General features: G+C 35.9%; 1 protein-coding gene and 1 long non-coding RNA gene across 5 annotated transcripts in view; one reads left to right on the top strand and one right to left on the bottom strand.

The window, feature by feature from the left end:
* Positions 1–4,851: 4,851 nt before the first annotated feature.
* On the bottom strand, positions 4,852–12,524 carry LOC126827668 (uncharacterized). Of its 4 annotated transcripts, none has more exons than XR_007682826.2 (5): positions 12,383–12,524; positions 9,040–9,103; positions 8,243–8,527; positions 6,758–6,868; positions 4,852–5,599 (listed from the first exon to the last, which is right to left on the bottom strand). It is a non-coding gene; the product is annotated as an uncharacterized LOC126827668 (long non-coding RNA). The 4 variants fall into 4 exon arrangements; XR_007682827.2 differs by lacking the exon at positions 12,383–12,524 and adding an exon at positions 11,761–11,805; XR_007682828.2 differs by lacking the exon at positions 12,383–12,524 and adding an exon at positions 9,874–9,897.
* LOC126827655 (serine/threonine-protein kinase TBK1) overlaps positions 11,394–14,334 on the top strand; it is a 41,374-nt gene continuing 38,433 nt past the window's right edge. The window contains exon 1 of the mRNA XM_050557098.1: positions 11,394–11,545. The gene's annotated coding sequence lies outside the window, so the exon portion shown is untranslated. The remainder of the gene's footprint in view (positions 11,546–14,334) is intronic.

Here is a 14,334-nt window from a genome sequence, read left to right as displayed (position 1 = left end):
TCAAGTCGTTTACCTTTGTGTAACACAGAGAAAGAGAGAGGGGTAGCTCATGTTAAAAACTAAAATATAACGTTACACACACACACACACTGCCAAACACAAGATGGAATCAATGTTTTAATTTAAAAGTTCAGCTTTTTTACGGATTCGTACACTTTATTAATCAACATATAACTGGTTTTCATATTGTGCAATATCTGTATTACTATATTTTTTAATGTTTTTTCCCCAAAATATTATGCGATAAATGTATATATTACTGTATTGTTAATGCTATTTAATAATGTTGATTTGTATGATACGATGTTTTATATATTTAACTTTATCTAGATTAATAAATGTTTTATTGTGTTATTCTTTAAGGGGATTCCAAAACTATTGTATCTCTAAATGCTGCCAGGCACTAGCAGCTTGAAAACAATTTCTCAAAAACACTGATTTAAATTACAAAGTTTAAGTATTCAAAGAATTCCAGATCAAAAACCGTAAAAATTCAGGAGATGATTACAGGGTGTTGATGACAAGATTAATATTTTTTTTCAAATAACTGAATCAGCACATCGAGCAATCAAACAGTTCCAGTAAATTTGAGATATTAATCTTTAAACGTCTTTACGACTCTAAATATTGATGTAGGATTTGTCCTTATTATACAAGTTAAATAATCCCAGGAAATTTCGAAAATAACTTCTAAAGTCTGCAAAATTCTTCCCTGTGGAGACATTACAATACTTCGCTGACAAATAACTGACGCGCGACTAGAATTCATGTGTATGAGTAGTTGAATGGGCGCCGGAAATGTGTAGAAATTACAGTTACTTAAAATATAAAGTGATTTCAAGGCGGTAGACGGACAGTCAATATGGCGATTGTTTAGGGCGTTAACTTTTTGTTTATATTTCTGTAGTTTTGTAATCGGAGTTCAGCTTAATATGTGGGGGTAATAAACGCAAACTGAGTTTCACAGCTTTTATTAAGAAATAGATTTTTTTAAAGCACGTAATGCCTCCGGCTGCTGTAAAAACTCCAGTAAAAATGCATTACGAGGCCTGCTTGTCAGGCTTGGTGTTGAGTGGGAATTAATTACCCATTCTTAGATCCCCCCTGCATTGTTAATGATATTTAAGATGGTCGCTGTTCCTGATCGATACGAATGTTAATCAAAGGTTTGTTATGCCCTTATCGTAATCACTGTTTGCCAGATTCTTGGTTAAATTTCGAAGTGATAAACTTATTGCAGTGGTCTTGAAAATAAATAACAATTTGAAATTATAAAGGGGACGCATATTATCGTAAATCTTGTTAGTCCGTTCAACCTTTATTGTGAGCCCTCCACAGGACAGGATACAGTATTTTTTATATCGGATTGTTCATTTGGTCATACAGAAAAATCCATGCATTAGAAATTTAGAAATTCCCAACCTTAAATTGAGAAATTATCTCCGCGTTAACGATTGATTTACGAAATCTTATGAACGGAAAACGGGTCACAATATAAGACAAAGATCTTTATGGAAATGTTTAAAACTTGTTTGGCGGCATTTTTCATTACGGTATAATGAGGAACACTGTCGACATTATACACGAGAGCTGAAAATGTTATGGAAACTATGGATGGCGCGAACAAGTATATACAAATAGCCTACTGTTGATTCTTAAATCATATTGCGTTCTCTCTTGACTGGTTTTATTATAGGGTTGTTTTCTAAGAATGATCTGATTTACAAAATCTCTGAAACGCTGATATTTTCGAGTATCAGACTTACTTTCGATTTCATTTTCAAGTATTTCTAAGTATCTTATTTATTGTACTGACAAGCCACCCGCACATGCAGTCAAGTGCGGACAGTGTCGTGGTGGTAAGTATTTGAGAGTAATAACCTTTTTTAAAACAAAATAATTTGTAATGTGAATAGTTTTCGTTCATAAATATGTTTCAATGTTGGAAGACAATGAGACAAGCCCAATATATATTTCTTAACATTTGTTGTCAGGTATGTAGAGGCCAACGTTTTAATCAGATTTTTCTGAACTTTCAGGAAGTTTGTAGTATAAAAGGCAAGGTTTTCATTATCCAGTCGTTAAAGTTATTGTTCTGTTGTTAGTCCGGGATATCTTTTCCTGATCGTTTTATGGTTAAGAGGGAAAATTTCTAGATCTAAGGAAATGGGTTTAGCGTTTTGGGATTCTATATTTCTGTCAGTTCCGTGCAGGTAATCAGACCAAACTCTCGAATCCCAAAACTTAAAATACACATTGTTAGAGATTGCATTTATTGCCTTATCTATCGTAGATCTTTCTGCGTCTTTTATGTTGCAAGTTGTGTCCCCTATTTGATATCGCTTTTCGGGGCAAAATTTAGAAGTGTCGACAGATGGTATACCTATTGTTTTGTTTGCATATTTAAGTCGAAGAAAGGAAATGTGTCTTTGGGTTTAGAAGTTTATTAATAAATGAATGTAAAAGTATAAAGCACAATAATATAATAAACTCAATACAATGAACTGCTATAATATATAGCCATTCTCTCGCTCTACTTTCAAATATTATAGTTCAAATACATATTCAGAAGGTCCATTAGAAATAAACATTGTGGGCGAAAAGAATATTTAAACATACATTATGCAAGAGCTAAATCTGCCTATTGCAGGTCTTTCTTTAGGCCTGAAATCTTGTATAAACTATTAATTAGACATTAATTAACGTATCCAGACCATAATCAACTTTCGATGTCAACGCTAGCCTGCGATAATTGTTGGATTATGATCTGATTTGCTGCATAACTTTCCTTCTCGATTTAAGGATTTTTGTCGTACCGACTTTAGTAATAATGGCCGAGGCTATGCGGAACTTTCGGTCGCTTATTGCCTTTACATTATGTAGTTTTTAACTATTATAGTGAGAACTGCCAACTCGTGATCTCCCATAATGTATCTTTAAGTTCTAAATTGAAATGAGTTTTAGAAGAAATCAAATCTGCCCAAATTTATACCAAAGTGAAAGACGTCCATTCATCATTCATGGAACAGGGTTCAGGGGCGGATCTAGGAATTTTGAAAAGGGGGCGGGGCGGGGGGGGGGGGCGCCGCAAAATGAGGGCACTGACCGCGGAGAGGGGATTTTTTTTGGCTGATATTTTCGTCTAAGTAAACGTTTGGAAATCGTTGAAAAAGAGCCTTAAAATCGAGTAAAAAAGCCAGTTGAACATGCGGCTCGAAAATTGTCAAGGGCGAGCGAGGCATTATGATGGGAAAAAAAAAGAATCTATTCCCTAGCCACTTCACTATTTAAGCCTTGTAACTTGTACTTTGTACTGTCCACACATGAAACAATGCTACATCAAGTTGCACTCATTCGCGTCGGTGATGGACATGAGTGTATACGCCGCCGATTCCACAAGATGTCTGTCTATAGTTACTCTATAGGATTAGGGCACCGTCAGCTAAACAACAAGAATTCGTTTGAAAGTGGAAGCATTAATTATACTAGACTGGTGTGTTTGAATCGATGGTTTGAGTCATTTGGGATCCCTGCAACGGGTTGGAAACGGACATATTTGGGTCTGAGAAAAGGCACTTTCAGCAGTAAAAAAGGGCACTGTCGAAAATAAGGGGGGGGGGCGCCCCACCTCCCTTGAATCCGCCTCTGGGGTTTTATTTCCGATTATCTATTCGTCCTTACAACGAGGATACCTTGATAATCCGTTGCGCCTCGTGAATATTATATAGACTAGGGGTGTCTTCCGATAATGCACAACGGAGAAACCCTTGTCCAGTACCGGATCTAATAGTAAGTGCCGAGGGATTGCACCACACAAAATTTACACAAAAACAAATACACGGACAAGATATCATACTCAGAAAAACACAAACAGACAAACAATTCCCCCAAAAAATTTTAAAAAAGTGAATGGATCCGGGGGCTAGCCGTAAGCGTCCACTGCGCTGTACAGTCCCGGGTCTGTAGTGACACAGACTTCACTCAAATTTGAAAACAATAAGGAATGCAACCCATGAGTCATGGTCTGCTATATGCCACAAGAAATACGAATGCAAGCATATGTAGTAAAATTCAACAATACAAGTGACCACATCGGTGAAATGTACAAAATAGTCTAAATATAAATCAGTCAAGAGGGGGGGGGGGCAAATTGGGACAAATTTAGGGGCCCCCCACAATATTAATATTTTATCCCGGATGGAGCCAACCAGTACCTGGGTTGAGGGGGCGAGGATTGGGGCCCTGGGCAGTAGGAGATATTGGGGGCCCCGGGACTGGTAGGTACCAACAGATTTTCGGGGGCCCAGAGATCGGTTAGGCCCTAAAATTAACTAAATTACATAACTTAGAGGTTCTACCAATCAATAGGTTCTAACCAGTTCCGGGGAACCCATCCCGCGATGTCATTGCTGGGGCCCAACCAGTCCCGGGAAATTAACGTAATCATAGTATAGTAGTTCAGACAAATGTATAATCTGAACATGTTTCCTGCCTAAATTTTATGTCTGTTTTCTCCTTGTCTTTTGTTTGGGATTTTATGTCTTGATTTGACCTATGCTCAGTTAGAAAATTGGTTGAATTCTCTTAACTGTTGATAGTTTCGTGCGTACCATCATCTACGCATCATTTATTTTTTTAAAAAGAATTGTATATACAAACATAAATTCAGAGAAATAGGCAGTCTGTATTATAAATATATATTATATATATCACAGATACAATCTCGAATTTATATATATGTTTCAATATAGTTTCTAATTGTAAATATATAGAGAGTTTATTTTGAAAATGGAATACATCATTAGATTCTTAAAAATAAAAATAAATCAAAATTATCAAGACAAATTTAACATTTCACTTTTAATGTTTCCGATAAGGCTGGATCAAAAGGATATTTGGCCTATTTAGCGAAAATATATCTTCTTATAAATATTATAATTGAATACGGTATAGAGAAGATTACATATGAAATCCCAGTTTTGGAAGGTTCATACAACCACATCTTATAAATAATGATATGTCCATATGTATATTTACACCTCTGTTCTTATGCCTCCATAATATATGTATTCTTTTTTTTCAACATTTTTTCATATTTGTTCTACAGATTTGTTCACGCAGGAAGCCATAGTCATAAATAGATAAATAAAATCACAACCAATTTCGTATTTATTGTTAAATATTTAACATAGGTTACTCTAGAAAGCCAATGCGCCATTAAACATATGTTTTACTGATCACAATAAAATACCTCTTGACACACCTTTATTAGCTTATATGGTATTTAACATAAACCTCCATAATGACGCTATGCCTATTTATATTGTTTGGGTATGCTCTTTTTGTTAAATTGGGGCTATCAAATCATAAAGCATTATTTATTATAGCTATCTAAATTAGTTCTCATTGTATATGTGTTCATTTTTTCGGTATTTGAGGCTATGAGGAAGACCCCCATGATTGAAAGCACATCTTATCATTTATACTATCACATCAGCTTTTGAATATCACAGTAATAGTAATAGTCGCTTGTAGTTTTATCAGCTGTAGAGTAAAACCAATATTATACAGATGAAAACTGTTAAAACTGGAAGGCTACCTGAAAAGATGACGATAAAATTCAAAATTATTTCTAAAATTATAACGCCGTATTTCGTATATTATACTCTTCAAAAAAAAGTAGTGGATATTGAAATGCAAATACCTATGCAGGATGTGATATGATAAATAGCCATGGACACTTGACATGCTTTGAGAGTATGTTCACAGATGAAGAACTTATCGCCCCAGCAGAACCACTGAGCTACAAATGTGACACGCGATAGCGCCATACACGTAGGAGGGGTTCGTTGTCAAATTTGACACTTCAAGGAAGGGTTGATGAAAACTGCCGCGTGCTGGTTTATCCTATCCATGTTATGTTCTCAGATGAGTCCAGATTTACTCTGGATTTCACCGATAGGCGTGCTCGCGTTTGGAGGCGTGTAAATGAGCGTCATGCTAACGTTAACGTCAGACAGCATGACAGGTTCGGGCGTGGGTCTGTTATGGTGTGGGGAGGAATCACCATGCCTGGCAGAACGGACTTGCATATTTTTAAGGAAGGGTCACTGAAGGGTACAACCGTGACCAAATCCTGGCACCGATAGTTCGAATCTGCCCTTTGCTCAATGTGCAGGTCGACGTTTCATCTTTCAAGGTGATAATGTCCGTGTCCACCGCGCTCGTGTCGTGAATTATTACCTCCATCGTCAGCATATTGTCCATATGACTTGGCCAGCTGAGTCCTGACCTTTCCCCTATAGAGCATGTTTGGGACATGATCGGGAGACGTGTTCGTCAATGTCAACCGACAACACTGCAAGAATTGGCCGTGGCATTGCAAGAGGGGTTGGTTTAGATTGCCCCAAATCGTGATTGGACGGTTGAATAAGAGCATGCCACAACGAATTGCTGAATGTCTGAGGATTGGTGGAGCAATTACTTATTTTTTAAGACAAAAATCAAAAACGTACTTTTTCACTTTTGACAGTGTATCTCTTTGCGACTGTTTATGTTCATGTGTAAGCAATTGGCCTGTTATTAACATACGATGGTTACCTCTAATAAAAACAGCATTGTATTTCCGCAGTTTTGTATTGTTTCTGAATATCCCCTACTTTTTTTGAAGAGTATATTATAAAACTAATTTACCGGTATTTATACAATTTGAATTTTGAGCGTCCAACAATACCGTATTCAACACAAAGTTCCTCACCTGAGCATCTTGCGCCGTTTTTATGTAAAGATTTCAAATCTTCTGCAGTAGTCGTGTATTTCGTGAAATTATTGGAAGAATCCAAACGGTCGTTTGAAGAGTTGGTAACAACTAGAAGAAAAAATAACATTATTAAGAAGTCAACAGTGAGGCTAATGTCCCCCGCTGAAATCCCGGAATAAATAGATGACACATATTAATTAATTCCACGTTTATCTTTTTCAAAAGTATCGAGCAATCAAACTGATTAACAACTATACATCATCAGATAGAATCAAAGTCAAAGAAATTGCTTAGCTCTGCTTAGCTTTAGCAGGAAATGTTAATCATTGAACTCAGTCAAGACATTCACATCAGTTTTAAACATTCTACCTCAATTAAAAGCAGAGTTGTTATGTTCCAAAGTCTTGATTAATCAAATTGCTTATCGCTCCTGATATAATGAATCTACACTCGGAGTTTCGTAGCTCTCACTTAATTATAATCCACACTAGGAGTTTCGTAGCTCTCACTTAATTATAACCAAAGTTATCGTGCCCAACTATACACCAAGTTTCATCACTCTCACTTAATTAGAACTAAAGTGATCGTGTTCCAAAGCATCAACCAATCAGATTGCTTATCTCTGCTTACCCTTAGCAGAATATTCTCATCTTCGACCTCCATCAAGGCATTCACCTAATAAACACCTACACCAAATGTGAACATTGTTGCTCAATTAGAATGAGAGTTATTGTGCTCCAAAGTCTCGACCAATCAAATTGCTTATCGCTCTGCTTACCCTGAGCAGAAAATGTTCATTATCGAACTTACTCAAGGCACCGATGTAATGAAACTATACGCCAATTGATCACCCACTTAATCAGAACAAACCCCGACTTTCAGACCGCAAGTTATTCCGGGCATAGAATATACCCCGAAGATCAAAGGGATTTACCGTTATACGTTTATAATGGTTGTGAACGGACTGACGGACGGGTGGTGCAGCTAAAATATAGGCCTAATCCCACATGAAATAGGAGTGTATGAAAAAGATAGAAAAGAGCTGATGATCTCATTAAAATTTTGTTTGTACAGGGTAGTTTGGGATCAATCCAATCATACTATACTGTATTTTGATAGGACTATAGGCCTACTTCCAGTGCCTTTAGGTTTGTGTGTGTCCGCGGGTTTGTCTTCTTGGTTTCTGTTTGGTTATTTCTAGTGCAGTTCTCGTACACTTAATATAAGGGTTATGACATGCACCACCAATTGTTTCCTTTTTTGTTTATAGGTTTGTGGGGATAGCGATGTCGAAATATTTTGGACGTTATAATCTGTCCTCTTTAAAGGGACAATGCCACTCTGGCTGTAACTAAATAAAATGTCCCAATCTTTATTCGGGTCAACAAATTGTACTATTATAAGATATTCCAATTCTTTTATGCTAATTTAGTTGATTTTTCAATTCAAAAATGGTAATTGACCCCTGCCTAGAGAAATTACCTTGTTCTGTTGATTTTACTATAGGCCTTAGTATGCATGATGTCATTGAATCCACACTTTGTTGTTCCATATATCCCTCTTTACATTTACATCTCAGATTTGAAATTGGCGTACAGGGTGATACAACTTCAGCTGTGTAGTAACAAAAACGCAAACAATCATCGCACGATGTGCTGGTATCTCTTAGCCCATTATAAGTATTTGGTTTGCAGTTTTCGCAAACTGCTGATATCATTGCTTTACAAGGAACTTTGACATACTCTCCTGGTGGACAGGAACATTCAACTGGAAAACGAAATTGGATTGACTCGCTTAAAATAATCGTTATGAGCTGCTTTTAATATCATAACATAACATAATATAACTTAACATAGCATACGCTTAACTATAAGCATAGCACAGTACTCAATTGATCAAGCCATTTTGCGGAGTCCATTAATTGACAATTCTTTTATGTTAACCAGGAGCTTTTTAGTTTCAAGGAGTTGTTTTGTAATTTAAACCAGCAGTTGCCATGCAAGATACGCCCACATTTTGCAAGAGATGAGCTATAAGCAAACATTTCAAGTTTTATCAAAATCGGAAGCGAAAAACATGATTTTTCGTACTATCAGGGGCCATAATCCATGAAGTTACAGTCCGATACATGCCAATATCGAAATGAACCGAGATCTTTCAGATATAAACCTATGACCTGTAGAGTGCCCACAAACAAATTGTAGACGGACAGGGGTGACAACAATATACGTCCACATAGTCAGTTCTTTGCATTTTTATAATATACTATAGCTACTCACATGATGTGACACATGTTACAATCATCAATATCACGAACCCTGTCAATACAGTAGGCCTATTCATCTGAAATTTCAAATTTAGAATAACAAATTATTGGGTGAAGACAATAGAGCTCCGCAGGCAGTATTCTTGTCCACTCGGTCAATAAGTAGGCCTAATGATAATGGCTTATGTATGCCGTTAGAGGATAAAATAAGAAGCAGTGGGACAATACCGACGATGTTGAGATGGGGAAAGAAACGTATTTAAACATACATTATGCAAGGGCTAAATCTGCCTATTGCAGTCTTTCTTTAGGCCTGAAATGTTATCTAAATTATTAGACATCAAATAACTTATCCAGATCATAATCAACTTTCGATGCCATCGCTAGCCTGCGATATTTATAGCGGATTGTAATACATTTTTTAAAAATTATTAAACGTAAAAATGGATAATTGAGTCTTTTTTTTTTATCGTACGGACTTTAGTAATGATGATCGAGGCTAGGCCTAAAATTTAATCGCTAATAATATATCGGTTCAGAGTGGAGCAATTTGACTGAAATTTTCAGCATATTCTATTTACGTTATCTATTTTTAAACTATTCAGCGAGAACTTTCAACTATATCTAATCTCCCATAATGCCATAGGTAACTTGTAAAACTGGTAAAAGTTAAACATTTTTTGAAGAATTAGGAAAATAAATAAAGTACATTTGGATAAAAAAAATCCATGCAATGCACGCACTATCGAGCCAATGATCGACGATGTGTGGTGTGACGTCACACGTAGAAGGCATGTGAACTTATAACAGTATTGATTCATGAAAGTAGTACATGTATATGTATTACTTATTGGTTTCCTTTACAACCGGTGTCGCATTCATGCTGTTGTGGACTGGGCGGTTTGCTTCGAACTTCTTGACTGAGTACTCTGTACGTCTGTCCTGTAGCATAAATAAAACCCTATATAGTCGTCATCGTTCCAATCTTTTTTGTCTCATTGAAAGGGGGAAAATCGCTTTCAAAAATAACTTTAAGTTGATTCTATAAGTATTAAAAGTATATTATGCGAGATTTAGAGAAAGAGATGGTTGGTGCGATAATAGTTCAAAACCAGCGGTTGCCAGGCACGTGACATAAGCCCACATTTTGCAAGAGATGTATAGAGTATAGAGAACAAGCTAAAATTAACCCTCGCTTTTTCGCACAATCAGGGGGCATAATCCAGGAATTTCTGGTCTGAAGTTTCATAAAAATCAGACAAAAATTCTGACCTCTAGAGGGTCCAAAACCTTCGTATAAGAAGCGGCCATTTTGTCAGGACGTTTCGTTACGATTTTCCGAAAATCTTACCCAACCTTCATTAAGGTGCAACGGTGATACATTGAATCGTTTTTTAAAACTGTATAAAAATGGGACCTCTAGAGAATCCAAAAGCTAAAAATGTGATTTTTCGCACAATCATGGGCCATAATCCAGGTGTTTAAGGAGCTGGCATTCGGCTAGTGTGTCCACCCATTCGGCCGAATAAAATTCGACGCCGATTGATTCGGCTAATGTGTCCACTGCTTAACGTAAACTGGTCCGGACGGAATGGTGCCTTTTACTCATATTACGCCTTCGCGTAATATTTTATGTACCCATTTTATGTACACAAAATGGAAAATATTTTTTATTTATTTTTCTAATACTTCAAGGAACAGGAATCATTTGCAAATTACTATACTGTGAAAGATGAATAGCTAATGGGAATATCGGTCCAAAAATGGTTGAATTCCGTCCAGTATTTATTTACAAGGATAATGTGGAATTCAAATTTCATCGATCTATGCTGCTCGCGATGCAATAAGTCCGTTGCCATTTTGTTGTCCAAGAAATTTTTTAAGCCTTGATATTTTTTATATTTTAGCGGATTAAAGCGATATATTACCTGTGCAACGTAGCCGAGTGCCATCTGTTAAACCCTATGTTTGAAAGCAAATTTTGTATGAAAGTTAAATGTTTTTTTGTTGTTTTTTTATAGGTAGACAAGCACACCGGTATACCGTTCTCGTAACTAGTTCAATACCGGTACCTACCTTGTTTTCTAATGATCTAAGTATATCCAGTGAAAATTATAAGGGTATTTTGACATTATAATTTCCAGTATATCTGCTTAAAGTTTAGCTGAAACAGAAGCCACTTTTAAGAGTCTGTCATGTCCTTGCGTAAACCATGTCGGTAGCTGCAGTTTGTGATAAAATATAAAGCGTCCATAATAGTCCGCTTTAGCTAGGAGAATGGCACAATCGTTATCTAAATGTAGTTATATATAGCTATCACGTTTTTCTAGACAGGATATTACACTCGAGTTGATACCTATTTTTAACTTTGTATTTATACGAAAGATCTATCGAAATCTGAGTCATCTTGCAAAAGGTGTCCATTTGGATTACATTTTAACATAACTTTTTATTGATTAATTATTGGATAATGCAACTGTGAAAATTATCTAAATGAAAAATGCATCCTGCCCATCAAGGTAAATGCATTTTCTTTTACATAAAGCTGGACGTTATTTGGGCAATATAAGACGAAGACTATAATTATTACAGTATATAGTCCCAATTAATAACAATTGCCTTGCCTTGTATCCTCCAGTCCCCAAAATATCATGGTATCCCCAAAATAAAAACTAAACTAAGCCGCAAACTAAGATTTTATCTTTTGACATGAAGTCATGAAGCAAAGACTTACACCAGGGTTACATAATATGACAGGCGCTTATATAGTGCAGCGAGCTATAGTGGGGTTGCTCCGCGGGTAAGATTTGTGCAGGGCCTCACTTCGTGGGCCCTAGTTCATGATTCATCCGCACCATTTGCATATTCGAAAACAAAATTAAGTGGCGCACGCACGTCATACCTTTGGTACCACAAGCACGTGCAAGACAAAGTTGTGTGAGAGGTGGGGTGGGAGCTCATGACCAAGCATTTCCTGTTGTTATATATATGCCCTGCAGTTGTATTAAAAAATACAATTGCAGTGGGACCATTGTCAAGTGTATACTATAAGCCTATACTTTTTATCTTTTGAATTTTTAACAATATGTCTGCACAAGGAACAAAATCATAATCGGTAAAATTGATATGCAATTAAGTCACCTATAAACAGGTTTGCCCAATTATTTTACTCTTAACACAGTCCGTATTAAGACATTCCATATATATTATATATTTACATACAATAAATAAAATAACAGATCCCGCAATTGTGTTGAAGTTAGTAATATTATGCAGATTTCTATAAATCCTGTAGTCGGAAGGTCCGAAAGTTTGGGAATAATAAATATGTACAAGTCCAGAATCAGCAAATTTACCTCAATCCGTAAAACCACTGGACTTAGTTAGGGTGGTTCACAGCCTCACACGTTTTCTAATAAAAAGTAAGCGTACTTCTTTGAATGTTGCATCTCAACTGAAAAATTGTTGAGTGATCACAGAATAAAAATATTACACTGTAGAATGATCACACCATTGACGTCATATGACACGCAGCTTACTATACATACTGGGCAGAAGCCGCGAAAACCAATGTAAACAATCGGCAAGATATTAAATGGTGAACGTATATGAAATTAAGGAGGAATTTAGGACCTTGTCAACAAACCAAGCTGATTAATTTATTTGATTGGTACTATGACATTATTTTTCTAGTTTTATCCGGATTATAAAAAGTTAGGCTAAATATGTTTTTCATAGGAAAATGGGCCCGTAAAATAAACCAATTACTTACAAGTTACCCCCCCCCCCCGCACACACAAACACCCCCTCTCTCTCTCCTTTTATTTACAGCTAATTGGCCCTTCCCACTATCTTTATTTTCTTACATCTCTTTTCTGAAATATTAAATGTTTTCACCTAAAATCATAGCTGTGTTAGTTACTGACATCTACTCCACTGTAGGCAATTGCACGAAACAAATGAAACAGAAATAAAACGGTAACACATTTTATATAATATGCTGCTACGTGTATATTGGTACACTTTAACTTTTCTCAAAGACACAGGTCAGCATTTCTTTGAAGTTGAACTGTCCGCCATTTTGCAATCTAAGGTAGGCTAATCGTCAGTAAATAAGTCTTTATTGTCGGATATTATAATACGCCCACCGCCATCTTTATGTTTCGTGGAATCTAGTCCTAAGTGATGGACCTGTTTTAATCTGATTGAAGTCAAGTCGGAAGAATAAATGATAAATAATCAATCTGAGTAGACATGCATGAGCGTAGATTAAGCCATGAGAAATTTGTTATCTTCCGAAAAATGCATGCATTTGAACCAAGATAGTTAACCAAGATTACTTTACAATAGCGTACGAAGGCCCATTAGTGCCATGCAAAAAAAAAAAATATTAATCCGTTTGAACGAGTTAGTATCTCGTTTGAACGAATTAGTATCTCGTTTGAACGAATTAATTATCTCGTTTGAACGAATTAGTATCTCGTTTGAACGAATTAGTATCTCGTTTGAACTAATTAATTATCTCGTTTGAACGAATTAATTATCTCGTTTGAACGAATTAGTATCTCGTTTGAACGTATTAATTATCTCGTTTAAACAAGTTAGTATCTCGTTTGAACGAATTAATTATCTAGTTTGAACGAATTAATTATCTCGTTTGGACGAATTGATTATCTCGTTTGGACGAATTGATTATATCGTTTGAACGAATTAAGATTTCGATTGTACAGAAGCGTGTAAGGGACATGCAGAAATTGTGATCCTAACAGGTGTTTTAAGTAAAGATTATGTCATTTAATACATAAGTTCTTTACTATTTCTAGCGTTACCGTCAGTAGACGGAACTACATTTATGAGAAGGAGAATTAGTATAGAATATGTTGGAAGTTATCCACGTTTTAAAAGCTGAATATGTTTAATGCTAGCCTGAATTAGGCACAGCATCGTAGTGAAGTCATTGTTTTATGACATTTATATGCTTAAACAGGCATTATGCAACAGCTAAATCTGCCTATTGCAGTTCTTTCTGTAGGCCTTAAATGTTATATAAACTATTCATTAGACATTTATTAACATGTTTAAGTAGATTAGAACGGTTCGGCCATTTAATGATTTAATTGAAAAATGATAACGCGAGACTAAGCCTCAAACAACCAGTACGGTGGTTACATTCGTGCATTGTCAAACCTTCAAAGGCTAATATCGTCGCTCAGAGTAAAGCAATGTAATGAAAATTTCAATATATTCATTTTGCATTATCTTTTTTGAACTATTATTACAAGACCGACCAGCTCTTTCTCTAAATCTT

The sequence above is a fragment of the Patella vulgata genome, chromosome 7 (assembly GCF_932274485.2).
Source record: "Patella vulgata chromosome 7, xgPatVulg1.2, whole genome shotgun sequence".
NCBI classification, from domain to species: domain Eukaryota; kingdom Metazoa; phylum Mollusca; class Gastropoda; family Patellidae; genus Patella; species Patella vulgata.
The sequence above is the reverse complement of the archived record's forward strand: the minus strand, read 5'-3'. Positions and strand labels throughout refer to the sequence as shown.